At 38.4% G+C, this 25,793-nt stretch overlaps 1 long non-coding RNA gene and 1 other non-coding gene across 2 annotated transcripts; one reads left to right on the top strand and one right to left on the bottom strand.

Annotated features, from left to right (window-relative positions):
* The first annotated feature begins 3,471 nt into the window (after positions 1-3,471).
* LOC136174915 (uncharacterized) lies at positions 3,472-9,005 on the top strand. Its single transcript, XR_010664423.1, has 2 exons — positions 3,472-3,565; positions 8,620-9,005. It is a non-coding gene; the product is annotated as an uncharacterized lncRNA (long non-coding RNA).
* A 13,988-nt stretch (positions 9,006-22,993) lies between these two features.
* On the bottom strand, positions 22,994-23,100 carry LOC136176179 (U6 spliceosomal RNA). Its single transcript, XR_010664546.1, has one exon. It is a non-coding gene; the product is annotated as a U6 spliceosomal RNA (small nuclear RNA).
* Between the last annotated feature and the right edge of the window lie 2,693 nt (positions 23,101-25,793).

Here is a 25,793-nt window from a genome sequence, read left to right as displayed (position 1 = left end):
GAATAACAGAACAAGTAAGGATAAGAAACTACTACCTTGTGATGGTTCTGTGATAAAATTTAAACAGTAAAACAGGATGACTTTTTAATTGACAGCATCTATTTAATTAAATTATATTTAGGCCTTGCTGTCTAAAATTATGACACAAAAGTTCAAATAGCCATCATCCTATTATGATTTTTTACAGAGTAGAAAGTGATCATATTTATTAACCTGCATCTTTTTCATTTCCATAGGAAAATCTAAAAAGTTTTATCTCCTGATGAACCATGAAGATTGTTTTTAAACGTGAAATGTATCATCTTTAGGTAAGGAAACGTTTTCCATTGTTTATCAATCTGTTGAAGAGATAGCATTTCGATTAGAGAAAAGAAGTAACATGTACTTAAACTTTGCTTATCCTAACTGATGCCAAACATTATGAAGAGAAGAGAAAGCAAGCTTTTTTAAATTAAATAAAACAAAGTAGTTGGAAAACTTTGATTTAAAAAGATCAATTTCCCGGAAAAAAAGGAGACCCTTTTTTTTTGCGCTTCCTCACAGACTGACATGATAATAGAATTCCCATCATTCCAGCTTTCCTAAGTATTTAGACATAAAGTTAAAACTACATTTAGAACAATCAAAAACTAGAGATTTTTCAGACAAGTAGAATATTCCTAAACATAAATGTAAACGTATATGGAAATAAAAAGTAGACTATTTTGATAAATTTGAAAGACTGGTCACTGTTTTAAAAGCAGGCCAATGAATTAAAGGTAATTAAGGTTTGAGAGAGAAGCTTAAACTCTGGAATAGACTCTAAATATTGCTTTGTAGGGTCATAACGTAAATATAAACAATTAGTTTAAATCAGGCAAGAACTTGTCCTGTGTGTGTACCTCTTTTCAGTTTTTGCTCGTGTAATACTGATAATGTCAGAGAAGAAAAGACAGACTAACTTTTTGAGCATAATAGAATATTAGCAGCTCATTCTATTTTGGGGAGAAATTCTATTAGTACAGTTTACGTGTATGAACAGTATAAATTACATATATGAAAATCAGATGTTTTAAGGTAGATAAACTAAAAATGCAGTTAAAATGTCTAAACATTTAGAGATGCTTTGAAGTATTTTATGGGTTAAAAGAATAAAAGAAGTAGTCACTGAAATTATATGTAGAATCTGTTGTAAGATCTGCAATCTGTACATTCTAGCTTTGTCACCAATACCAAATTTGGAAAAAGAAATAGATTGCAATGTTTGACTTCTATTAACATATATTCTAAAGAATAAACAAGATTTCTCCTAATTGTAAATAGGTTAATATAGTTACATGTGAATATTTTAAAAAGTACAGTATAGATATTTAGGTTTTTAAGAAATACACGTAAAAAATTCATGTGAAAAAACAGAACCTAAAAACTTTGGGAGAAAAATACTGAATTTTTGGTATGAATTTGAAGAATTTATTTCTAGAATATATTTGTTTCCTCCTTAGGAAGAAACTCATGTTAATATTAAGTATATAGGTTAAGACTTACTCGAATTACTTAATTAGGATATACTAAACTGCTAAGTTATTTTTAAAAGAACAACTATGGTAACCTGAAAAAAAACAAAATTACTTCTATTGTAATCTTTAAATGCATCTTTCTAATGTATCAATTTTAAAATCTCGTATTTTAAAGGATAAAAGAAAAGAAAAAATGACTAACCTCCTAATGGAAAATATGACCTCACAGCACTGAGTAGAGAGCTGTAAGCATGTAATACACATACGAGGAGATAAGTTTCATTTCTGACTTGATTTTGAGTCTTTCTTATGAATCATATATTTTAACATCAGGAGAGTAATATATAAAATATGCATTAAATTCTTATAGTCTGGCAGCTATTAAAAATAGGAGAAAAAAATGCAACTTCTTCTAGCTAAATTCTAACTAAAGTGTTAAGTGAAAATTAAAGAAATACAGAAGCTAAAATAGTATAATGAACTAAACTTCATAATATCTATGTATGTATAATTTTTTATGTCTTGTTATGTAGCATTTATCTCAGTTGTTAATGAAACAACATAGTGTGACATGAGTGAAAAAAATAAATGGATAAGTATTTTCTCATTGAAGTTTACTAGACCAAAACCTTTACTAATAAGCCAAATGTAATATGAAGAGACACGTTTAAAATAGAATATTGTAGAATAGTTTTGCTGAGGACCTATCTTAAACAACAAGGCTTTGGGTTTTTGCTTATGTATTAGGATTTCTGAGTTTTGTGATTCGAAATTCATGATAGATTTTGAATGCCCCTTCAAATGGCAAAATGTTTCAATGAAAAAATCAGATATTGTGTACATTTTATTTTATATTTGAGTATGAGAAAAATGGCAGATACTTTAGGAGAATTCTAGTTGTTGTTTTACTGCACGCATCAAATACCAAGCAATTATTTTGTCTGTCAGTCAGTTACAGGTCTGAGCAGGTTTCTTTCTGTTAACTACAGATTAGGCATTTAATTAATATTGATAACACAGTGATCTCTAGATGTGATTGTCATCTTTTTCTGAAATTATGGGCAATATACTTAAAAGAAATGTATTTTAAACCTCATTTTTAATTAAAATGAGAAAGACTTTGAAGGAGTTTGTTCGTGAGTAAAAGATTTGCTGTGCAGTTTTCTGAAAGAATGAAACCTTCATTTATTTTTCAAATTATATTAAAATGTTTCTTTACCTGTTGTTTGCTGATATTTTAAAGTCAGAAAGAAATAAAGCAATGGTTTATGCTGTAATCTGATTATCAATATAGAAAAAGGGAAGCAAAGTATGTTGGCATATAAGGTTTTCCCTTAAAAAAAATTACCTTGAAATTTAAAAGATATATTGCCCATAACTAATATTATCTTATTAGGACTTACTTAGACTTGCATGAACTTTCTTAGTCAAATATTTGAGGAAATTCGTCTTTATAAAATAGAGAGATGTAGAACATATGTGGCCAGTTATAGGCTAGTCTTTCTTGTTGCTTCCCAAAACTTCGGAAACAGGTTTTAAACTAATAAAGTTGAGTACCAAAACCTCTAGGCTATAATAATTTAGAAAAACGCCAGAAAGTTATAGCGAAGGGGAAGATTAATTGAAGTTAAGTGTCCCCTTGATTGACAAAACATTTGGCACTGTGAAGAGAGCTCTGGAGATAACAAAAAGTTCTCTGTCAGGGATAATTTTCTGGGCAGTTGGCGTTGTTTGTGTGATAAAAGAAGGCGCTGAGATAGTATAACTGTAGCTGCTTGACAAAACTTCCGAAGTTAGTTTTAGATTGTGAGGGTAAAAGTAGGTGTAACAACTAGGAGTTGGGATGGGTAGGAGAGCAGGGTTCGTCAGTCCCGGCGCCACGATGGGGTTAACCATGGCGCCGCCCGGTGCACTCTGGGAGTTGTAGGCCGCAGGCATTGTGGGAGTTGTCGTAAAAGTTCGCTTTCTTGCTGTGATGGCCGCCGCCGAGGCAGGAGTTTGGAGTTTCTGCTGTTCCGGACGGCTTGGGGGGCTCTCTGAATCGTTAGAGGGCCCCCAGCAGCCCCCAGGTTGCCAAGGGCCTGTTAGTTGTGTGTTTGGGAGGTGGGAGAGCGGTCTGACGGGTTAATTTGGTGGCCTACTGTGGTTAGATTGGCCAGGGGGGCCTTTGGCGGCTACAGGCTCTGTGAGGGGGGCCCCAACCTGTTAGGACCCTGGCCGTTTGGCCTTCTGCCTTTGAAATTTCTCTGTGGCTAGCGCCTGAAAGTTTCAGAGTCTGCTTTATTTTGTTGTGGTTTGTGCCCTGCGCCCCTCCCCTGTTTCTTATAGCGTTCCACTCTGTCCTGGTACTCGTTGATGCTTACGACCCTGTTAGGGGTTAGGTTGGGCTCGTTTTCGTGGTCTGGTGGGCTTTATGCACGAGCTGGGATTTTGGAAAGGGTGGACGGCAGTAGCTTGGGTGTTGTCTCTTTTGTTTTAGGTGTAAGAAGTTGCACGAGTTGTGAGTCTGTCGTTGGTGAATGTGTAATTCACTTTCTCTCGCTTGTTGTGAACTTTGCCCTTGTTTGCTAATGCTGCGAGGCGGTGGCCGGCCGTTCCTGCTTGTGAAATGCTTTTTTGTTGGCTTGAATGTGATGTTAAATCTTTGAAGCCTTCGGAGGAGTGTTTTGCAGTTGTTTGTAGGAAGGAATTGTGTGCAAAAATGGATATAAAGCAAATGCCAGTATCACAAGTTCCTTTAGTTCTAGGAAGCAAGCCCCTGTGACGACTCTGGTGCTCTGAAGTTGTTATGAAAGTTTTATGGGAATCAGATTTACTTTTCCTTGTGTTAATGTTACTCTTGGCTCATAAGATTCCTGTGCATGTTGGGACAGTTTGACCTTTGTTATTGGGTGTTTTCTCAGTATCAGGGCAAAAGGGGACACTGTGCACTCCCATTTAACTGCACCTATTAACTTCTCAGGATAACACCAGATTGCTAAGCAGGTCATCATCTGCCTTACCTACTGTGCATACTTGGACCTCACTATTTCTGGTGTCTAGGAAGTTCTTTCAAGTTTGGTGAAGTCGGGGATTTCCAGTAACGTACAGTAGATGCTTTGGAAGTCAGGTATCAGTTTTTAGATTGGAGTGGCAGGCCACGTTACAGAAATTATTTAAAGAGAAAGTAAGAAAGTATGTTCCCTTTTTTTCTTGGTGTAACTGAAAGCATCTGAAACCGGTTTCTGTGTCAGTACGTTACACCACTTCATGTATAATGGAAAAGCCCTTTGCTGTTTTGTGATGAAGTGGATTTTCATAACTTCGCTCTTGTTTGAATTTGCTCAGTGCTTGACTAGTTGAGAGATACTAATGGTGGAAAAAGGAGGAGCAGAACTAGATGGGTTTGTATGTGTGTTTCTTTTGAAGCATGATTTCAGGTTTAAATTGGCAGACTGATATTGTTGGCTTGCTAATCAGGTAACTTCAATTGTGCCACTCATGTAATGTGTGTTTTGTAATCCATAAAGCCTTTTCCTTTCCTCTGACCTCACCCCAGTGTGTCTCAGTAATATTAGCTAACTTTCCACTTGTAAAAAGATTGAGACACATAATTCTAAATGATCTGTATTTTCCATATTGGTTATGTTTTGGTGATTTAATAGTATAATGAGTGAGTTTTGTATCTTAGGAAAACTGGATAGCTGGAAGTTATAGATTTGTAGAATCACTCAGAATTAGTCAAAACCAAGCACGATTTTCTTTGAAAAAAGATACATAAGTTTTAAACTGCCAGGCTACCTCAGACTTGAGTTAAGTAGAACAAACAGTTCATAAGACGGTGCTCTGAGAGTGGATGGGTGTATGTAAGTTTAGAGATAAGCTTAATGCATTTGCAAAGAACCCTCGTTCTTGGGACATTTAACTAGTGGACACACTTCTTCACTAAATGGGAAGAGTTTATACCCAAGAACTGTAACATTTGGCCCCTGAGTTCTTTATTTTGTACCCTGGTTTCCATCTGTACTACTCTAGTTCTGCTCCTGGTGTAAAATGTGTTTTGTAAAACATAAAGTCAATAGTAGTTTCAGAAAAAAATATATAAAAATCCACTGCCTAGTGGGGAAGATAATCCCCAAGGTTTTGTATTGCATAGATGTGTCAAAAGCTGTCCTTTTGAAATTTAGGTTTGCGTGGGTTTGGTGAAATTTCTTTCAATGAGACATAAGCCAAAGGGTAACTTTCTTGACTTAGGCGTTAATAAGTGAAAGCCTTTGTTTCTGGTGTTCGTTCAAAAAAGAGACACAGACTTAGTTCCAGGTATGGCATACTCTGTTTTATTGTGCTTTACTTGGTTGCACTTTGCAGTTTTTCATGTTATTTGTTTACTTTTGCAAATTGAAGGTTTGTGAAGCATCAGTACCATTTTTCCAATAGCGTTTGCTTACTTTGTGTCTTTGTGTCTTATATTTTGTAATTCTCACACTATTTCAAACTTTTTCGTTAGAGTTGTTATGATCAGTGATCAGTGATCTTTGATGTTACTGCTGTGACTTGCTGAAGTTTCACATGAGGGGTAGCATTTTTTAGCAATTGAAAAAAATTTTTTTTTCTTTTTTGGCCACACCTTGTGGCATGCAGCGTCTTGGTTCCCAGGCCAGGGACTGAACCTGCGCCCCCTACAGTGGAAGCATGGAGTCTTAACCACTGGACCACCAGGGAAGTCCCAATTAAACATTTTTTAGTTATAGGTCTGTATGTTGTTTTTTTAGGCATAATGCTATTGCACACTTAACAGACTACACCATAGTGTAAACATTACTTTTATATGCCCGGAGAAACCCCAAAATTTGCATCACTTGTTTTATTTGTTTTATTGTGGTGTCCTGCAGCTGAACCTGCAATATCTCTGACGTATGCAGCAGTATAATTTGGGAGATAACAAAAAATTGTTTTCATTTTAGATTATAGCCAAAATTTGGAAACACTTTTGGGGGGAGGAGTAGGAGTATCTATTTGAGGCTTTTACTTAAGTCCTTTCTAATTCCATTTCCCTATATTTAATTGCTCACTTTGCTGAAAGTAAGCATCTCTTATTAATGTGTTTCTGTATCTGTGAACATTGGTGAGTGGTAAAACTGGGTATACAAACGCATTCAGAGTTTGGCCCTTGTTTTTTTGCTTACACTGTTTGAAGAGGAGGAATTGTTGAGTGTATTTTGTGCACTTGTATGTGTATTTTGTCTTCTTCAGTTTCATACTTTTGTTTTTAGATTGCAGTACTCTTAACCATGGGCTTCCCAGGTGGCTCAGTGGTAAAGAATCTGCTAGTGTAGGAGATGCAGGAGACGCAAGTGTGACCCCTGGGTGGAGAAGATCCCCTGGAGGAGGAAATGGCAACCCACTCCAATATTCTTGCCTGAAATGTCGCATGGACAGAGGAGCCTGGTGGGCTACAGTCCGTGGGTTCACAGAGTCAGACACGACTGAGTGACTGAGTGCAGCACAGCACGCAGAGTGTATTGGCACCCCTCACCTCCGCCTTTCCGGGAGAAAGAGGAAAAGTGTTTAAATGTTTTCCATGCTTCTCAATTTTATTTTCTGATTTTTTTCTGCATATATTTGTTGGATAACACACGTTATTTTTGCTCTGATGGACCTCATTTTTTGAAGTTAGAGAATTAGTCATATAATTTTTATGGGCAAGACTCAGCAAACCAATAGTTACTCAAAATACTATGTCTAAAGTAAAAGACATTAATTCATTTCCATCTGAAAGAGAGCAAGATCATTAGCATATATCCTGCCACTTAAAGGATTCTAGCTGTATCTTAAAGGTTCAGAAGACCTTAAGAGATCATTTTGCTGTGTCCTCTCCCTTCTTTATTTTTGTTTGACTTTCTTAGTGTGCCTTTGTGGTTCTAGAACTTAAATGACATTTTTGTTTAGTTTGGAATTTGTTTTTCCAAGTTAATGTGCTTCAACTTTTAAAACCATTTTTTTGATCTGAAATATTTGTGATAAGGACATTTTCTTAATAAAGGATTCTTGTCATGTTACAGTTTTATAATTAAAATGCTATGCATATTATATTTCTATGTGGTAGGGAAAAATGAGTTAATAATTACCTTAAACCTTAGCACAAAGTGCCAGAATTTGTCATCTAAAAAAATCCAGGGTATATAGCTAAGTTTGCTTTTCTATTAGTAGTAGTCTATAGTTAATGAAGAGACAAATGACTTGTCATTTTCAGACAAGTTTCACTTGAAGACAATATTACTTCTTGCCCGATACTCTCGTGAAATACATATTTTTGAAAAGTTTTATTAAGAAAATATTAGAAGACCTTAAATTCACAAGATAGAAGAAAACAGTTCTGTGTGTGTTTACTAACCAAAAACAATTATATTTGTAAACTGCTTTTGTAGTTTGTTTTTTTAAACTCTCTAATATATGTTTCTGGATTTTAAATTGTTTTTAAAGAAGTCTTTTTGAGGAAGTGAGGACCCTATTGTCATTGAAGTTGTTTTAAAAGAGTGGCCAAATTTTTCCTTTTTATTTTAGTGTCAACCAAAGATGTAAAGTATGTGCCGTTTATGATGAGAAATAAAAGGCCTATTGTATTAGAAAGAAACATTTTTAGAAGGAAACTTAACAGTGAAGCAAATGAAACTGTCTTATATTCTTCTACCTGAGGAGAAAAACTTGTAAAAAACATAATTTCTATAAATGAAACATTTTGAGCTATGTAATATAAAAAGTTTTTATAAATCAATCGGAAAAGATGGAAGGACTAAGCCATGGTTTGATAATTCACAAAAGAAAAATGTGGCAGACTCTCTTTTCCAAAGTTGGCCACAACAGTATCTCCCAGCTCACATGTTATGCAACATAATATTACAGTGTCATCAGAAGGTGGCATCTCTCCACTTCCTTAAATTTGGGCAAGAGAATATGGTAGAGGTGCTGTGCTTAGTCGCTCAGTCGTGTCCGACTCTGTGCGACCCCTTGGACTATAGCCCACCAGGCTCCTCTGTCCATGGGGATTCTCCAGGCAAGAATACTGGAGTGGGTTGCCATGCCCTCCTCCAATGGAACTTCACAACCCGGGGCTTAAACCCAGCCCCCCCACCCCTCATTGCAGGTGGATTCTTGACTGTCTGAGCCACTATGAAGCCCATGGTACAGGTGATGATGTGCATTTCCAGGTGTTGCTGTTAACTTGCCTGACAGCTCCTGCTTCCTGGAAGCCAGCCACTAAGTTAAAAATACAGTTCTCTGAGATCTGTATGTTACAAGAAGCCCAAAAGCGTGAGAAGAGGCCCTGGAAGATGAGACAGCGAGTAGAGAGGTCAAGGAGCACCACGGAACCAGAAGAAGTGAAGTGTAAGTGAAGCAACCATTCTGGAAATGGATTCTCCAGCCCCAGCTGCCTTGGCTGTTGCTGTGGAAATTAGGAGAACCACCCAGTGGCGCCTCTCCCAGTTTTTGACACCCAAAATATTGAACAAAATAAAATATTTGTTTTCAGCTTGTGAGGTCTTGAGTGCTTCATTATTCAACAACAGATCACTGGAAAAAAGTCCTGAGAAAAAAGATTTTGTTAATTTATAGTAGATGGCGATATTGGAGAATATATTTTCATGTCTAAATCCAACAAGGAACTAGTACCTACAATACGATAAGAAATACCTTGATCATCAGAAAAACAAAACAAAACAAATTACCAATAAAAGATGTTATAATCATGTTCATAAAACAGAAAGATATGCTCAAACTCATTAGTAATCAGAAGGGTTCATATTAAAGCAACAGTATAATCTCTCTCTACTTAGTAGACTAACAAGCAGAAGGATGGGTAATGTCAAGTGTTAATGGGGATGAGGCTATACATACACTGGTGCTGAGAGTATAAAGTGGTAGAACCATTCTGGAGAGCAATCTGGCGGAATTTAGTTAAATGAATATAGATATTATTAATAAATTGTTTCTGGGTATGTGTCCTCAAGAAGTCTTAAACAGGTCTCCAAAGAAACAAAAACAAGGATATTGATCTCATTTGTGGGTTTTTTTTTTGCAGTAGTTTAGAGTGAATCTGGGATTCTTTTTTTTTTTTTTTTTTAATGTATTTATTGGCTGTGCAGAGTCTCAGTTACAGCACGCGAATTCTCGGTTTTGGTACGTGGGATCTAGTTCCCTGACCAGGCATTGAACCCGGCCCTGCTGCATTGGCAGCACAGAGTCTTAGCCACTGCACTACCAGGGGAGTCGGAACCTAGGGTTCTTAATTCCTTTGGGGAGGTGGGGATAGGTAAAATATAGTGGAAACACATAGATAGTACTGTGCATTACACAGAAGCAAAGGACTACATATACTGACCACATATGCATATATTTTTAAAAATGCAGTGTTTAGTAAAAGTAATAATGAAGTCTATAATATAATACCATTTGTATACATTTAAAATACATGGACACAAAAATGTTTTAAAGAAAATAGTCAAAAACATGTCAAATATAGGATGGTTTCCTAAGGACAAGAAGAAGGTTGCCCATAGAGCAAAAAGTAGAGAGAACAGGAGCAGGAAATGAGGTAAGAAGATACTAAATGAAAAGAACAGTGATGATGATGTGCTATAAACCAAGGTATATGATCAAACTTTCTGTGGGTGAGATCCAATGATAAGTCTTCCCAAGAAGAGAAAATCGTATCTGGGAGGAAAAAAGTTTTAAATGAGATAAGTACTTAGAAAAGTGTGGTCAGACAAGCATTCTCATATTTTGTTAGATATACAAACTGGTATGACTTTCGTAAAGGACAGTGTTTTCCAAGAACCTTAAAAATGCTCATCATAGCAACAATAATTGTAAATTGTAGTTAAGAAACAAAAACCATGTCAATAGCAACAGTAAACATGAAATACTGAAGGATATATTTAGCAAAGTATGTTCAAGACCTGTATTCTGAAATTGCTGAGAGAAACTAAAGGATACCTAAATAATGAGAAAGATACCATGTTCAAGGATTGGAAGACAATATTGTTAAGATTTCACCTCTTCTCAAATTGGTGTATTGATCTATCTGTAGTTCAGGCTGAAACTTATATGCAAATACAAAGGCTCTAGAGTAGCCAAAATAAGAACAATGGGAATTGCACTATCTGATTTTAAGACTTTATTTTTCAAAAAAATTTTAGCCATGCTGCATGACTTTGCAGAATCTTAGTTCCCCGACCAGGGATTGAAAGTGCCAAGTCCTAAGCACTGGACTACCAGGGAATTCTCAAAACTTTAAAACTACAGTACCCTACATGTAATTTTAACAAAATGAGAAATTAACGAGACAAAACAAAATGGAGGTGTGCACATGATGTAACATCTAGTGATTTTCAAAAAAGTGCCGGAGTAAATCAGGCAAAAACAATCTTTTCAACAAATGATTCTGAAACAGTTGGGTATCCATATGCAAAATGATGAGTCATTCCTAGCCTCATGATATACACAAAGATTAACTTGAAAATCTAAACATAAGAGAGAAAACTAGAATAAAACGAGATAAATCTCTGTGATCTTGGATAATGTAAAGATTTTTTAGATAAGAAAAAATGAAAAAATGATAAATTGTCTTTCATCAAAATACACTTAAAAAAAGTTAAAGATCGGAAAAAAATATTCGCAACTTATCTCAATAATTGCATTTCTAAGAATTTAACAGAATAATTGGAGATGTGTATAAGAATATGCTAGTGCTTGTTTCAGCTTTTTTTATATTAATAGCTAAATACCTGAAACAACCTAAATACCCAAGAATAAAATGTTGTTTAAGTAAGTAAGGAAGTGTTAATTGCTCAGTCGTGCCTGACTCTTTGCGACCCCGTGGACTGCAGCCCACCCAGTCTCCTGTGTCATGAGATTTTCCAGGCAAGGATACTAGAGTGGGTTGCCATTTCCTTCTGCAGGGGCTCTTCCCCACCCAGGTATCAAACCCAGGTCTCCTGTACTGCAGGCAGATTCTTTACCAGCTGAGCTACAAGGGAAGCCCCAAATGTTTAGAATCTATGATATATCTATACTTGGAATCTGTCAAGCCATTAAAAATTATATAGAGAATATGACTTGGAAAAATATTTACTATTTTAAGTACAAAAGCAGATTACAATGTAGTATGGACTCTGGTTTTTTGCTGTTATGTTTATTTTGAAACTAGGTTAACAGAATACGTTGTTTACTATCATTGATAAATGAGGGGCAAGTGGGATTTTTTGTGATATTGTACCAGTGAGATCTGAAAATATGGCTACCTCCATATGTATTTCTTCATCTCATTAGAAATAGAAGAGATTAAAAATTTAGAGCAATGATATTTAGCTCCAAGGTAAACCAAGTTCACCATTTCCTTTTACTATAAAACAGGGTTTATACTCACTGTAAAAGGTATTGACTAATGTTCACTAATTCCCCAATTGAACCTCTTAGGTTTGACTTATTAAAAATCTCCCCAAGTTAGATTAAGAGGACACTTGTATCTCAAATCAGGTGAGAGTTCAAATGAGATTTCAACAAGGGCACAGTTATAACTAAGCCTGGATCCTTAGTACATTCCCTGGGATATGGAAAGGGTCAGAATATCTCATCCCATTTTACCTGTGTGTCAAATTTACCATCTGCTAGTTGAGCAGCCCCAGATCAGGAGTTCAGGATCACTTAAACTATTGACTACTTCCACTTTGAGAAGGTAAAACAGATCATCTGATAGTGTTTGAATCTATATTAAATAAGGAATAAAGAACCTACAGACTTCTTTGTTTATCTTGGTGTCCCAAAGTTTTCATTTCATGATGAAAAGAATGAATGGAGTAACTCTGAGATCTCCAACTTTGACCAACCCTAAAACATCAAGGAAGTTATCAAAACAGGATAAATAACTATTAAAATAATGGTATGTATATTTTCAGTATCAGTTAACTTTTTGAAAGTAAAGTAGAAAAATGTTAGTGGTAGTGTTCAACATTTTAAACCATATCTTCTATATACTTGGAAACCACACTCAAAAATTACAATCTTTTCTAAAAATTATTTTTGTTGTTTTTTATGAATAATATATATTCTTAGTTTTGGAAATCATCTTTTTCACGTTTCCATTTAAATGATTAAAATATTTCATTCATGAAGTGATGATTGAGCAGTATTTCAGGAACTTGTGAAAATATTAAAATTGAGCCCTTTGGTCTCTACAGATTCAAACCAAAAAGAGACCTTTGTTACAAAACTTAGAAAAAGAGTAAGTATTCCTTCCTTTCTTCATTAAACACACATACATATATGCAGATATTATAAGGTGCCAAATGTCATTACCCGGTGATGATGAAGGAAAAAAAATGTCTAAGCGACAGTGTATGGATTTGAATAGAAAACAGGGCCCTAGGAAGTACTCATGTTTTGTGAAAAGGTTTCTCCCCAACAAAAACTACATTTTCAAAGTTTTATTTTTAGACAGTTGATGTCAAAGAGCTATTGTCAATTGCATCCACATTTTTTCTTTCCCACTGAATTTCATTTAATTCAGATAATGCTGAAACCAAGAGCATTGTTTTACTTTGTGTCAAGCTATAAAGATCACTTCCTTTTTTAAAAACAAAACATGTATTTATTTGGCTGGCCAGGTTTTAGTTGCAGCCCATGGAATCTTTTAGTTGTGGCATGCCAACTCTTAGCTGCGTCATGTGGGGTCTAATTCCCTGACCCAGGGTTGAACCCAGGCCCCCTGCATTGGGAACATGGGGTCTTACACACTGGAGCACCAGGGAATTCTCAAGACAACTTGCTTTGTGCTCTGAGAAGAAGCCATTTCGCCATTAGGATTATTTCATTTTTTTCCTCCCTTCTGGTATTCAGAAAGTGGAATGTTGCCTAAATTGACTTGATTTACACATGTTTCTGATGATTTCTTTATTTGTGATGAATCTAGCTGCCGACTACATCTGTTTTTAGCTACTCTTGTCTAGTAGTTCTTTGTCAAGTTAGCTAGATACCATTTTTGAAGATGACTTAAGCTTTTTTCCCATGTAATCCTACCTTTTGTTTTGCTTTTCCTGTTCATCAAGGTGTTCTCAACGTGATAAATCTTTCACATATGTATGTTTGAAACTTTCAGAGATATAAGAAGGTATGTGGTGTGTGACTTAGCGGTATCATAGCTTTAAAAAGTTTTGTCACCGAATGCAGGTTTGTGTGCATAATTTCCGAGTTTGGAGTAGAGAAAGGCTTCTTTCAAGGGGCATACAAGGAAAATGGGTGCTTTTGCTCAAAAAACCTGAACTCCCTAATGTTTTTTGGAGAGAAGTCTTACAGGCAAAATTTGGGTTGGTGGCTGCAGGGTGTGTGTGACTTCCCTCTGATCTTCTGGTAGTGAGATAACAGAGTGATGTTCCAGCATTGTGCTCAGCCTGAACTTACCATCATCCTCCTGTTTCAGCAGGAACGTCCAGTTTTATAAGCAGTCAGTCAGAAGTACGCCTACAACCTGGATTTGCATTTGGTGCCTGAGTGGGGACAGTCTTGTGGGACTTAGCCTGTGGGATCTGATGCTATCTTCAGTAGTGTCAAGACTGAATTAATTTAATTGCTCATTAGTGTTGGGAAACACATTTGGACATGAGCTAAATAAACTTGCTTTCGTTTTGCTGTGGCCCATTCTTGAAATCTTTTCTGCATGAAGTCACAGATCCTCTCTTGGTGGCCCACCCCAGGAACTCCTCTGAGACCTGGGACATGAACATTCTCTTGTGCCCAATTTTCGTACAACAGAACCATAAGACTTCTAGAAGAAAACATAGACATGTGTACTCTTTCACATTGGTCTTAATATTTTGGGGGGATGTGTCACCTCAAGCAAGGGAAACCAAAGCAAAAATAAACAAATGAGACTACATCAAACAAAAATGCTTCAGCACAGCAAAGGAAATTATCAGAAACGCAGGTTGTGTGATGATAAGTTTAAGAATTAAGGATTTTGAGAGGAGGAAGATTAGAGGGCCTAATCTAAACATAGTTCCTTAAAATTATAGAAACTTTCAACATGGTCCACTGGAGAAGGGACCATTTCAGTATTCTTGTCTTGAAAGTTCCATGAACAATATGAGATGGCAAAAAGATAGGACACCGAAAGATGAACTCCCCAGGTTGGTAGGTGCCCAATATGCTCCTGGAGATCAGTGGAGAAATAACTCCAGAAAGAATGAAGAGGTGGAGCCAAAGCAAAAACAATACCCAGTTGTGGATGTGACTGGAGATGGAAGTAAAGTCTGATGCTGTAAAGAGCAACATTGCATAGGAACCTGGAATGTTAGGTCCATGAATCAAGGCAAATTGGAGGTGGTCAAACAGGAGATGGCAAGAGTGAACATTGACATTTTAGGAATCGGCGAACTAAAATGGACTGGAATGGGTGAATTTAACTCAGATGACCATTATACCTACTACTGAGGGCAAGAATCCCTTAGAAGAAATGGAGTAGCCATCATAGTCAACACAAGAGTCCAAAATGCAGTACTTGGATGCAATCTCAAAAACAGCAGTATGATCTCTGTTTGTTTCCAAGGCAAACCATTCAATATCACTGTAATCCAAGTTTATGCCCTGACCAATAATGCTGAAGAAGCTGAAGTTGAATGGTTCTATGAAGACATTCTAGAACTAATACCCAAAAAAGATGTCCTTTTCATTATTGGTGACTGGAATGCAAAAGTAGGAAGTCAAGAAATAACTGGAGTAATGGGCAAATTTGGCCTTGGAGTACAGAATGAAGCAGGGCAAAGGCTAATAGAATTTTGCCAAGAGACAGCACTAGTCATAGCAAACAATCTCTTCCAACAACACAAGAGAAGACTCTAAACATGGACACCACCAGATGGTGAATATCGAAATCAGATTGATTATTTTCTTTGCAGCCAAAGATGGAGAAGCTCTATATAGTCAACAAAAACAAGACCGGAAGCTGACTGTGGCTCAGATCTTGAACTCCTTATTGCCAAATTCAGACTTAAGTTGAAGAAAGTAGGGAAAACTACTAGACCATTCCGGTATGACCTAAATCAAATCCCTTACAACTATACAGTGAAAATGACAAATATATTCAAGGGATTAGATCTGATAGAGTGTCTGAAGAACTATGGACAGAGGTTCGTGACATTGTATAGGAGGCAGTGATCATCGCCAAGAAAAAGAAATGCAAAAAGGCAAAATGGTTGTCTGAGGAGGCCTTGCAAACAACTATGAAAAGAAGAGAAGCAAAAGGCAGAGGAGAAAAGTAAAGATATACCCATTTGAATGCAGTGTTCCAAAGAATAGCAAGGAGAGATGAGAAAGCCTTCCTCAGATCAATGCAAAGAAATAGAGGAAAACATTACAATGGGATAGACTAGAGAAATAGACTAGAGATCTCTTCAAGAAAATTAGAGATACCAAAGGAACATTTCATGCAAAGATGGGCACAATAAAGGACAGAAATGGTATGGACCTAACAGAAGCAGAAGACATTAAGAATAGATGGCAAGAATAAACAGAAGAACTATACAAAAGTGATCTTCATGACCCAGATAATCACTACGGTGTTATCACTCACCTAGAGCCAGACATCCTGGAATGCGAAGTCAAGTGGGCCTTAGGAAGCATCACTGCGAACAAAGCTAGTGAAGGTGATAGAATTCCTGTTGAGCTATTTCAAATCCTAAAAGGTGATGCTGTAAAAGTGCTACATTCAATATGCCAGCAAATTTGGAAAACTCAGCAGTGGCCACAGGACTGGAAAAGGTCGGTATTCATTCCAATCACAAAGAAAGGCAATCCCAAAGAATGCTCAAACTACGTCACAATTGCAGTCATCTCACATGCTAGCAAAGTAATGCTCAAAATTCTCCAAGCCAGGCTTCAGCAATATGTGAACTGTGAGCTTCCAGATGTTCAAACTGGATTTAAAAAAGGCAGAGGAACCAGAGATCAAATGGCCAACATCTGTTGGCTCATCGAAAAAGCAAGACAGTTCCAGAAAAACATCTGCTTTATTGACTATGCCAAAGCCTTTGACTGTGTGGATCACAACAAACTGGAAAATTCTTCAAGAGATGGGAATACCAGACCACCTGACCTGCCTCCTGAGAAACCTGTATACAGGTCAGGAAACAACAGTTAGAACTGGACATGGAACAACACACTTGTTCCAAATTGGGAAAGGAGTACGTCAAGGCTATATATGGTCACCCTGCTTATTTAACTTATATGCCGAGTACATCATGAGAAACACTGGGCTGGAAGAAGCACAAACTGGAATCAAGATTGCCTGGAGAAATATCAATAACTTCAGATATGCAGATAACACCACCCTTATGGCAGAAAGTGAAGAAGGACTAAAGGTTTTGATGAAAGTGAAAGAGGAGAGTGAAAAGTTGGCTTAAAACTCAACATTCAGAAAACTAAGATCATGGCATCTGATCTCATCACTTAATGGCAAATAGATGGGGAAACAGTGGAAACAGTGGCTGACTTTATCTTTTGGGGCTCCAAAATCACTGCAGATGGTGACTGCAGCCGTGAAATTAAAAGACGCTTGCTCCTTGGAAGAAAAGCCATGACCAACCTAGACAGCATATTAAAAAGCAGAGACATTACTTTGCCAACAAAGGTCCATCTAGTCAAAGCTATGATTTTTCCAGTAGTCATGTATGGATGTGAGAGTTGGACTATAAAGAAAGCTGAGCACCAAAGAATTGATGCTTTTGAACTGTGGTATTTGAGAAGACTCTTGAGAGTCCTTTGGACTGCAAGGAGATCCAATCAGTCCATCCTAAAGGAGATAAGTCCTGAATATTCATTGGAAGGACTGATGCTGAAGCTGAAACTTCAGTAGTTTGGCCACCTGATGCAAAGGACTGACTCATTTGAAAAGACTCCGATGCTGGGAAAGATTGAAGGTGGGATGAGAAAGGGATGACAGATGATGAGATGGTTGGATGGCATCACCAACTTGATGCACATGAGTTTGAGTAAACTCTGGGAACTGGTGATGGACAGGAAGGCCTGGCATGCTGCAGTCCATGGGGTCGCAAAGAGTCGGACACGACTGAGTGACTGAACTGAACTGAACTTCTCAGATTTGGTCAGAAAGAGATGTGACTGTGGAAGAATGGTCAGAGAGATGCAGGGATGCTGGCTTTGAAGATGTAGGAAGAAGAAGGGTTCCATGAGTCAAAGAATTCCTGCAGCCTCTGGTAGCTGAAAAAGGTAAGGAATCAAACTCTTCCCTAGAGCCTCCAAAATGAACAGTTCGATTTTAGTTCAGTAAGTCCCAGGTTGTGATTCTAACCTATAGAACTGTCAGAAAATAAGTGTGTGTTGCTTAAAGTCACCAATTTGTGGTAATTTATAATATCAACAATAGAAAACTCATACTATTTCTGTGTGTGTGCATGTGTCCTAAGGAAGCACAGCTGGTTGTGGCCTGTCTTCTTCACTACACTCAAGCGATAAGGGCCTTTTCTAAAGTCCTCAAAAGCACAAAGATCCATCTGATACCAACCATACTTTAAGCACTGTAAACGTCTGTCTATTTATTGGGAAAGACCCTGATGAAAGATCGAAGGCAAAAGAACATGGTGGCAGAGGATGAGATGGTGAGATAGTATCACCGACTCAGTGGACGTGAACTTGGGCAAATTCAGGGAGATAGTGGAGGACAAGAAAGCCTGATGTACTGCAGTCCATGGGATCTCAAAGGATTGGACATGAACACAACTGAACAACAACATAATTCTAGTAAACATATAATAGCTTCTAAATAAGTAGTCAGTAAATGAATGAATGGATTATTATTGTAGAAGGAAAAATGTAAAAGTTAATGGCAGGGAGCAATAACTTCCAGTTGGAAAGTAAAATCAGTCACATATTTTTAGCTATATAGCTCATCTTTTGGTTCTACTTTTCTCTTAAGTTATAACTCACAAGATTTTCCTTTATTAAACCAAGAATTGGAAAGAAGCTACACTTCTTTGTCTCACTGAGTCCAAATCAATTTTTTTAACTGTCTGCCGGAGGGGAAGCAAGCTGTTAAAGATAGTATACAGTTAGTTGGCTACTATTTGTTGTGCTTTTGGAGGCTCACCTGGTAAGTCTACCAACTTCATTGTCACCTCTTACTCAAGAGTGATTGGGTCTTAGGAATACCACCCCCTGTTACTCAGTTTACAGGGGATGTTGAAAAATTGAAATGCTGGTTATGTCTCTGTGAAATGGATATTGCTAGTGAACCTAGTTCACATTATTGATATAGGGGACCTAAACATATTTTCCTATCTCTAGCTCCCTTCTGTTTTTTTAGTTTTGCAATAAGAGAATTTTAATAAGCCTTCTCAAAATCTTCTAATTAAGATAGGGGATGGAGAAATAAATAGCCCCTCCCCTGCTTTCCAAGCGCCCAGGTATGGAGGGAACTGAGCAAAGAGTATGCCTAAAGACTGCAGGCTAAAGAGTTGAGGAAGGAAGAGGCAGGAGCATGACTGGCATACAAGGGAAGTAGGGCAGAAAAGGAAATGGTAGAAGCTGAGGTTAGGCACCTGTTGGCTGCATTCAACCGTAAAACCTCCTTGTTATACAATAAATTGCATTTATTCCTCACTCCCACATCCGTGAACCTGCTGGTGGCTCAGCAGTAAAGAAGCAAGCAACCTGCAATGGAGAAGACCCGAGTTCCATCCCTAGGTCTGGAAGATCCCCTGGAGAAGGAAATGGCAACCCACTCCTGTATTCTTGCCTGGGAAATACCATGGACAGAGGAGCCTGGCGGGCTACAGTCCATGGGGTTGCAGAATCAGACATGACTGAGCAGCTTCCACTTTCCCACATCCATGGGTTGACTCGATTTGGCTCCAGGCCATGGGCTGGGCTTAGGTCTTCTCTGTTTCACAATTATCTTGCATCACCCAGGTCAGATAACAACTCATTATCACATATATTGCAAAATATTTCAAAACCAGAATCTTCTCTTTCAAGAGTATGAGGAAAAGAACAAGCCCGAAGTTTCGTGACCTTGGACAGCTCTCGTATTTGGTTAGCTCACATGTAAAATGGGATGGCAAATAACGCCCCATCTTTCAGAGAAGATAGAGATAACAACTGAGAAACCTGAGAGGCCTGCTGGGTTTACACATCTACTAGTAGTGGGTGTGTTGCAGGACAATGGGGTGCAAGAGGATGGTCATGTGTCCCAGTCTCCAGCATCCAAGTGAAGGTCCTTGGCTTTGCACAGGAAAGAACCCAAGAACTGGCCACAGTATAGGGCAAGCAGGTTTATTTAGAGAGGGACACATTCCACAGGCAGAATGTGGGCCATCTGAGAAGGCCCTGATACAAAGGGTGGTTAGCTTAGTTCTGTTTCTTTATAATTTCACATATGTATTTATGGCTGTGCTGAGTCTTCATCACTGCACAGGCTTTCTCCAGTTGCAGCAAGCAGGAGATACTCTCTATTTGCAGTGTGTGGGCTTCTCATTGTGGGGGCTTCTCTTGTGGAGCACGGGCTCTAGGGCCTGTGGGTTTCAGCAGTTGCAGCACGTGGGCTCCATAGCTATGACTCCTGGGCTCTAGAGCGTTGGCTCAGTAGTTGTGCTGCAGGGGCTGAGTTGCTCCATGTCATGTGGGATCTTCCTGGATCAGGGATTGAACCCTTGTCTTCTGCACTGGCAGGCAAATTCTTTATCACTGGGCCACAAGGGTGGTTAGTTTTTATGGGCTGGGTAGTTTCATACACTATCAAGTGGGAGGGATGTTCTAACTATTCTGGAGACGGGGTGGGGATTTCCACCGCCCACTTTTTGACCTTTTGTGGTCTGCCTTTTATGCACTGGCATGGTGCCTGTGGGCATGTCATTTCGCTCACGCAGTGAGTGCGCACGCAGATTACAGGGACTTCCCTCGTGGCTCCGTGGGAAAGAATCTGCTGCCATTGTAGAAGACGGTTTGATCCCTGGGTCGGGAAGATCCCCTGGAGTAGGGAATGGCAATCCACTCCAGTATTCTGGCCTGGGAAATCCCATGGACAGAGGAACCTGGGGGGCTACAGCACATGGGGGTCACAAAAGAGTTGGACAGGATTCAGTGACTAAACAACAACAAAAGGCAACAACATGTATTACATCGAGTGTATCAGGAGGTTCAAGGTCTACTGGAAGTTGAATTTCCTGCTGGGTCAGGTCTGGTTTGTTTTAACCAGTTTCTCTTGTATCCTTAATGGCTAATGGTTGTGCGCTGCCCCCTTCCCTCCTTTCTCACTCTCAGACCTGAACATTTAAGTCTTTAATCCATTTTGAGTTTATAGGGTATGAGAAAGTAGTCCAGTATAATTATTTGGCCTATAGCTCCATGGGACTCAGCAGTGTGTTCCTCTGGTCATTAGACCTGTATGCCTCAGTGAAACATGCAAGTCACTCAGTTGTGTCTGGCTCTTTGTGACTCCATGGACTGTAGCCCACCAATCTCCTCTGCCCATGGAATTCTCCAGGCAGGAATACTGGAGTGGGTTGCTATTTCCTTCTCCAGGGGAACCTCCCAAGGATTGAACTCGGGTCTCCTGCGTTGCAGGCAGATTCTTTACCATCTGAACCACCAGGGAGCTCTCGTAGCTCGCTGTGAGCTGGGCACACCCTCCTGTTGTGGTGGGGTTGACTACTGCGGACTCTCTGGTAGGTGGGGCTGACCCTCAACCTGACTGGCTGCAAGGTCATGCTTCCTGCAATGGATACAGGCTTTCTGGAGCCTGGGGTAGTCTACTCTTGAGGCTGTCTCTGTGGCTCAGAGTTCCTGGGCAGCTTCTGCTGCTAAGGGTGGGGCCAGGTGCCTTGGTGCTAATGGTCTGGCTGGAGGATTACAAAATGGCACTTGCCACACCAGTGTTACTGTGGAAGAACGAGCTCCCCAAGATGACTGTCACCAATGTCTCTTTTCCCAGGGGTTGTTCCAGTTGCCTCCTGCCTCTCCCAGAGGCCCTCCAAGATCAGCCAGTGGGTCTGACCCAGGCTCTTTTCAAACTACTGTTCTGTGCTGGGGTTTGTGAGATTTTTGTGCACATTCTGGTTTTTTTTTTTTTTTTTTTTAAAGGAGTAATTAATCACCTCGCTGTTTTTTAATGGTACTTGCTCATTACAAAAAAAAAAATACAAACATTAAAAAGCAGAAAATGACTCCAGATCTTACCACTCAGAAGTAACAAGTATTAATATTCAACGAACATTATTTTAGACATGTGCATGTATATAGATAAACAGGTTGGAGAGAAGTATCCTCAATGAAGATCCTTCCACAGTTAGTACATACTTTAAAAAAAATTATTTATTTATTTGGCTGAACTGGGTCTTAGTTGAGGCAGGAGGGAACTTTGATCTTCGTTACAGCCTGTGGGATCTTTAGCTGTGGCATGCAAACTCCAGCTGAGGCATGTGGGGTCTAGTTCTCTGACCAGGGATTGAACTTGGCCCCCTGCATTGGGAGCCGCTGGACCTCCAGGGAAGTCCGTTCCCACCCTCTGAAGAGCAGAGTCTCTGTTTCCTATAGCTCTTGACCTCCTCCCCAACATAAAGCCCTGCTGTTTTTCAAAGCCAGATGTTCTGGAGCCTCATTTTCCTGGGGCAAGAGGTGCACAACCTTTGGGCTAGGGAGCCCAAAGTGGGGTGAGGGCCCTCGTGCTTCTGGGAGAGGCCCTCTATGATTGTGATATTTCTGGTGAGTTGCCCACCCAGGTGTGTGGGTTCTGCCTATATTGCATCTCCATTCCTCCTATCTGTCTCATTGTGGGTCCTTCTTGATGTCTTTAGTTGTAAAAAAAAAATCTTTTCTGATAGTAGTCAGGTCATTCAAATAGATAGTTGCTCTGTAAGTAGTTGCAATTCTCGTGGGTCCTTGGTAAGAGGTGAGTTCAGGGTCTTCCTACTCCACAATCTTGGCTACCTCCTCATAATTTAAAAAAAATTTTTTAATTTTTTAATTTTTTCCATTTATTTATATTAGTTGGAGGCTAATTACAATATTATAGTGGTTTTTGCCATACATTGACATGAATCAGCCATGGATTTACATGTATTCCCCATCCTGAACCCTCCTCCCACCTCTCTCCCCATCCCATCCCTCTGGGTCATCCCAGTGCACCAGCCCTGAGCACTTGTCTCATGCATCCAACCTGGACTGGCGATCTTTTCCACAATTGATAATATACATGTTTCAATGCTATTCTCTCGGATCATCTCACCGTTGCCTTCTCCCACAGAGTCCCAAAGTCTGTTCTATACATCTGTGTCTCTTTTTCTGTCTTGCATATAGGGTTATTGTTACATCTTTCTAAATTCCATATATATGTGTTAGCATACTGTATTTGTGTTTTTCTTTTTGACTTACTTCACTGTGTATAACAGGGCTCCAGTTTCATCCACCTCATTAGAACTGATTCAAATGTATTCTTTTTAATGGCTGAGTAATATAAAAATATGGAACACTTCACAAATTTGCGTGTCATCCTTACGCAGGGGCCATGCTAATCTTCTCTGTATTGTTCCAATTTTAGTATATGTGCTGCCAAAGTGAGCACACAATTTTTTTTTAACTTAAAAAAAGTATGTATGTTGTATATGTCATATGGCTTAATACTGACAGAGAAAAACAAATAGAAGATGTACTCCCAATTGCCAGCTGCAGTTAGTGGGAATAGGAAATGAGGTGGGATACTTTCTTATATGTGGACTTCCTTGGTGGCTCAGACAGTAAAGCGTCTGTCTATTAATGCAGGAGACCTGGGTTCGATCCCTGGGGTCAGGAAGATTCCCTAGAGAAGGAAATGGCAACCCACTCCAGTACTCTTGCCTAGAAAATCCCATGGACGGAGGACCTTGGTGCAGGCTACTGTCCATGGGGTCGCAAAGAGTTGGATATGACTGAGCAATTTCACTTTGTCACTTTCTTAAATACTTCTGTGAGCTTTTGAAACTAAAAAAAAAATATCAAAACTATATTTTTCAATCACTTGTTTCAAAATGACTGGTTTAGTTTGTTTTGTTTGTTTGTTTACAGAAGGTCTCATGAAACGTATGTTCTCTTATAAAGTAGGTGATAGAGTAGAAAAGAGCCCTGGGTGTTTAGAGAAGACCCCTTGGTTCTAGAAACAGACCTGCTGCACCAGAAAAGTTCTTAAGCAAGAAGTTCATCTCAAAGGGTTGAACTTCTTGAGAGCTGAATAAGTAGTGGAAACTCATGCTGAAACAAGAGAGTGCTAGTGTGATGTTTGAATGGATAATGTGAAGTCACTTTGAATGTGATAATGCAGTACTGAAGCATGTACATGTTAATGCTCATATCTTATGGTAATATTATGTTTCAGTAAAGTTTTACTTTTTTGGAAACCTCCTAGTTTCTAATGTCAAAGGCTTTTCTTCTTTATCATGGCACTATTTCTTTTTTAACCTAGAACTGAACACCTTCTCAACTGAACTTAAAGGAGAAATTAAGTGCAATATTTGGAACTACATTTAAATGAAGATGAGGTAGAAGACAGAACTGTTACAAGTATGTAAGTTTTATTGTACAGACAAATGAAGGCTTCAGCTCTGTTGTATTGTTAAATATTCCTAGCTTCTATGTAATTCTCTAATTACAGAACTTTATTTCATTATGTTGAACTAGTCCTGATTTCACCATGAAAATCTGACCTGAAACTCTGTTTACAGAAATATTGAATATGAATTTAAAATTAAATGTTGACTATTGGTATATTAAGAGATACAATTGGGTTGATTCATATTTTTTCCATGTTAAAGATTATTCTGAGCTCTAAATATTTTAAATAAATGAGACTGAAATCCAATGTGGTTGTGTCTGACTATGTTATCTGTGTAACAACCAAATATTTCTAAAGATTGTTCTTCATTAAGCTTATTTTAAATGCTTTAATTTAATTGGAGTATAATTGATTTACAATGTTGTGTTAGTTTCAGATGTACAGCAAAGTGATTCATTTGCACATATATTAATAGATATATTAATTCTTTTTTAGATTCTTTTCTCCTGTCAGTTATTCCAGAATATTAAGTAGAGTTTCCTGTGCAGTACAGTAGGTCCTTGTTGGTTATCTATCTTATACACAGCAGTGTGTGTTCATCCCAAGTTCCTGATTTATTCCCTCCACCGCCCCCCACGTTTCTCCTTTGGTAACCACAAATTTGTTCTCCATATCTGTAATTCTGTTTCTGCTTTGTAAATAAGTTCATTTGTAACTTTATTTTTAAAATTAGATTCCACATATGAAGGGAGAAGGAAATGGCAACCCACTCCAGTATTCTTGCCTAGAGAATCCTAAGAACAGAAGAGCCTGGTCAGCTAGAGTCCATGGGGTCACAAAGAGTTGGACACAACTGAGTGACTAACACATGTCCACATATGAGTGATATGATATTTGTCTTTCTCTGGCTTCACTTAGTATGATAATGTCTAGGGTCTAGGTCCATCCATATCACTGCAAATGGCATTATTTCATTCTTTTTTATGGCTGAGTAATATTCCATTTTATGTTTGTACCACATATTCTTCATGCATTCCTCTGATGATAGACATTTAGGTTGCTTTCATGTCTTTGCTATTGTAAATAATGCTACAATGACTATTGGGTGTGTGCATGCTCAGCTGTGTCTAACTCTTTGTGACTCCATGGACTGTAGCCTACCAGGCTCCTCTTGTCCATGGGATTTTTCAGGCAAGAATATTGGAGTGGGTTGGTATTTCCTCATCCAGCAATGAACATTGGGGTGCATGTATCCTTTCGGATTATGGTTTTCTTAACTACAGGTTTTAAATTGAAATTTCAGTTCTACACTTAGTTTCTATATGCCCATTAGGGAAGTTACTTAAATGTTTTAAGCCTCCCTTTCCTCATCTTTAAAATAAGGATAAGAGTAGTGCCAACCTCACCTAACACTTAGTGTCTGTGCACCATTTGCTGCTTAAGCAGTATTTCCCCATTTTACAGACGTAGAATTGGAACGCTTAGTAGTTTAATCCACCCAAGATCGCTCAACTAGTAAGAGGTAGAAGTGTGATCTTGTCCCAAATATCCCAGACACTGGAGCCCAACGTTTTATAAGACTGCTTCCTCTTTGGAGAGCTTTTAATGATTTTATATGCTTGGAGGTATGGCTCTACCAATCTCGGGGAACTGTGGCCTACATTAAATTTGAGCACAGAATACTGCTGAACAGTAGACCACCACAGGTTCCTGTATATATTAGTGTCTTT

The sequence above is a fragment of the Muntiacus reevesi genome, chromosome 9 (assembly GCF_963930625.1).
Source record: "Muntiacus reevesi chromosome 9, mMunRee1.1, whole genome shotgun sequence".
Classification (NCBI taxonomy): domain Eukaryota; kingdom Metazoa; phylum Chordata; class Mammalia; order Artiodactyla; family Cervidae; genus Muntiacus; species Muntiacus reevesi.
This window is presented reverse-complemented; position numbering and strand designations above follow the sequence as displayed.